The 3,116-nt window shown below is 49.1% G+C and overlaps 1 non-coding gene across 1 annotated transcript; it reads right to left on the bottom strand.

The window, feature by feature from the left end:
* Window positions 1-270: 270 nt before the first annotated feature.
* On the bottom strand, window positions 271-345 carry Trnal-caa (transfer RNA leucine (anticodon CAA)). The gene has a single exon. It is a non-coding gene; the product is annotated as a tRNA-Leu (tRNA).
* Between the last annotated feature and the right edge of the window lie 2,771 nt (window positions 346-3,116).

The raw sequence follows: 3,116 nt of genomic DNA, 5'->3' as shown, positions 1-3,116 counted from the left end.
TGCCTTTCGCGGGCAAGTGCTCTACCAACTGAGCTACCGAAGCACGACTCACGCCCGGTACTCACAGCTTTACTTCTGCCAGTACCTCGTCTCCTACCTTCCAAACTTTACAGAAGCTCTCCTGCTAACCTTGCAGAACTAGCACTCCTGAAAGAAAGGATATTGCGGAGACATGGCTTAGCCACAGCCTGGGGGATGTTTCCAGAATGAGATTTTCACTCTGCAGCGGAGTGTGCGCTGATATGAAACTTCCTGGCAGATTAAAACTGTGTGCCCGACCGAGACTCGAACTCGGGACCTTTGCCTTTTGCGGGCAAGTGCTCTACCAACTGAGCTACCGAAGCACGACTCACGCCCGGTACTCACAGCTTTACTTCTGCCAGTACCTCGTCTCCTACCTTCCAAACTTTACAGAAGCTCTCCTGCTAACCTTGCAGAACTAGCACTCCTGAAAGAAAGGATATTGCGGAGACATGGCTTAGCCACAGCCTGGGGGATGTTTCCAGAATGAGATTTTCACTCTGCAGCGGAGTGTGCGCTGATATGAAACTTCCTGGCAGATTAAAACTGTGTGCCCGACCGAGACTCGAACTCGGGACCTTTGCCTTTCGCGGGCAAGTGCTCTACCAACTGAGCTACCGAAGCACGACTCACGCCCGGTACTCACAGCTTTACTTCTGCCAGTACCTCGTCTCCTACCTTCCAAACTTTACAGAAGCTCTCCTGCTAACCTTGCCGAACTAGCACTCCTGAAAGAAAGGATATTGCGGAGACATGGCTTAGCCACAGCCTGGGGGATGTTTCCAGAATGAGATTTTCACTCTGCAGCGGAGTGTGCGCTGATATGAAACTTCCTGGCAGATTAAAACTGTGTGCCCGACCGAGACTCGAACTCGGGACCTTTGCCTTTCGCGGGCAAGTGCTCTACCAACTGAGCTACCGAAGCACGACTCACGCCCGGTACTCACAGCTTTACTTCTGCCAGTACCTCGTCTCCTACCTTCCAAACTTTACAGAAGCTCTCCTGCTAACCTTGCAGAACTAGCACTCCTGAAAGAAAGGATATTGCGGAGACATGGCTTAGCCACAGCCTGGGGGATGTTTCCAGAATGAGATTTTCACTCTGCAGCGGAGTGTGCGCTGATATGAAACTTCCTGGCAGATTAAAACTGTGTGCCCGACCGATGGTTCAAATGGCTCTGAGCACTATGGGACTTAACATCTTAGGTCATCAGTCACCTAGAACTTAGAACTACTTAAACCTAACTAACGTAAGGACATGACACACACCCATGCCCGAAGCAGGATTCGAACCTGCGATCGTATCAGTCCTGCGGTTCCGGACTGCAGCGCCTAGAAACGGAGGGCCACCACGGCTGGCCGATAAATTAATTACTCCCTCCCCCTCTTGGGTAATCCCCTAGCACTCCTCTCCCCCACTCCTCACCTCTTCCAGAAAAAAATTTGCGAGAAAATCGCTCAGTCTGAGCAGAGCTGTTGGTGTGCAAGATGCAGGTATTGCCCTGCCCAGAAATTACATGTCCTAATTACGTAATAACTCTGCTGCAGATTGGAGGTGTTGTGTTGTTGGAAAATTTTCGTGTGTATGCTCACCTTGAGGTGCAGGGATCGACTGAGCTAGTGCACAATGCCACCAGCAGAGGTTGTCCCACGCATCGGTCCCCCACCCTGCCCACCACGCAGAAAAAATTGGTGGGAAAAATCACTGAGCTGGTGGATCGGTAGGAAATACAACTACATTGCAGGGGTCGGATCTCTTTTTTATTTGCTGGGAGAATTTCATCATTCTCTGGTATTCTGGAAAAAGCAGGTCTTGTAAAATACATCGAAAAGAAGTAATTAAATGGATCGATTTTTCTACGATCGCGCAAGGAATACCGTTACGATATCGACGTCAACATAACTCACCGCACGTAATTACACTGTTAAAAATATTCTGATTGCGTTTCCGCACCGACCCAAAGGGCAGCTGCCTCAGTCGCCTCGCGCATTCCCGCACGCGCAGGGCGGGAAAGAGGCCCGCAACAGGGCCAGCTCACGCAGCGCACAGCCCGGAAGCCATGCGAATCCCCGAACAAACCGATGGCGGCAGCTCTTTGATTCTGGTACCTGAGAAATTCCTGTAGAAACACATGGTCTCTCTCTCTCTCTCTCTCTCTCTCTCTCTCTCTCTCTCTCTCTCTCTCTCTCAAGTGGCTACTTCCTGTACAGCGAGCGTCTGTCGTGTGCTACATTAACGCCACTTTTGTCTTGAACAAAGCAGTGGATGCCTTAGAAATATTCCCTCCCTCTATTAGAGTGGCTGGCTAATTAATTAAATAGATACCCTCTGTGTGGTACAGTTTTTCCTTGCATCCTGTTAGTGAATACTAGGACTGGTATATTCAGCGGGATTAGATACCGAAACTGCCCAATTTCCGAAGCCTTCTGAATTTTTTTCCCTTGCCTCTTATTGGTGGACACTGCCACAGTTACATTTTGTGGTAGGGAATTCATTACGTCAGACGTAGCTGCGAATTTAGGCTCAAATGTCTTTAAACAATCTGTGGAGGGTTTGGATTGATGTGTGTGCTCGCAGTAACATTACTGGAATTAATAAATTGACCAATCCGCAATTTGACGTGTCGATTGGAAACAGTGCTGTATAAAATGATAGTTGGAATTTCAGATTACGGCGTGAATGTATACCGTCACGGTTGTGCAATTCCCGACAACTACAGGTCTGCAAACTGTGTTTTATAAACACTACAGAATTCGTAAGTTTATTCTCTCAGCTACACCAGGACGAAGAAGGAGGGGGAAAGCCTCTACTGCGTGACAGGATAGTAACAACAAAAATGTCTTTGGAAGACAGAGTGCACTGCAATGTATTGAGAAGCACTAAACCACGATCCTAGGAGCTGTCATAGCTAGACGCCTGAGATTGATGAAAACACTCGTACGTGTAGTCCTCTCACCTCACAGATGTCCACACACACAGCGCGCCCGTCCCTTCGTACACCACAAGCGCCAACGCTCAAAGGCCAGAGAAAACTGCTGCTATGGCCGCAGCCTCTGTCATGGATGTGCATATCTACCAAAGTGCACCACCCCGG

Source organism: Schistocerca serialis, chromosome 5 (assembly GCF_023864345.2).
Source record: "Schistocerca serialis cubense isolate TAMUIC-IGC-003099 chromosome 5, iqSchSeri2.2, whole genome shotgun sequence".
Classification (NCBI taxonomy): Eukaryota; Metazoa; Arthropoda; class Insecta; order Orthoptera; family Acrididae; genus Schistocerca; species Schistocerca serialis.
The sequence above is the reverse complement of the archived record's forward strand: the minus strand, read 5'-3'. Positions and strand labels throughout refer to the sequence as shown.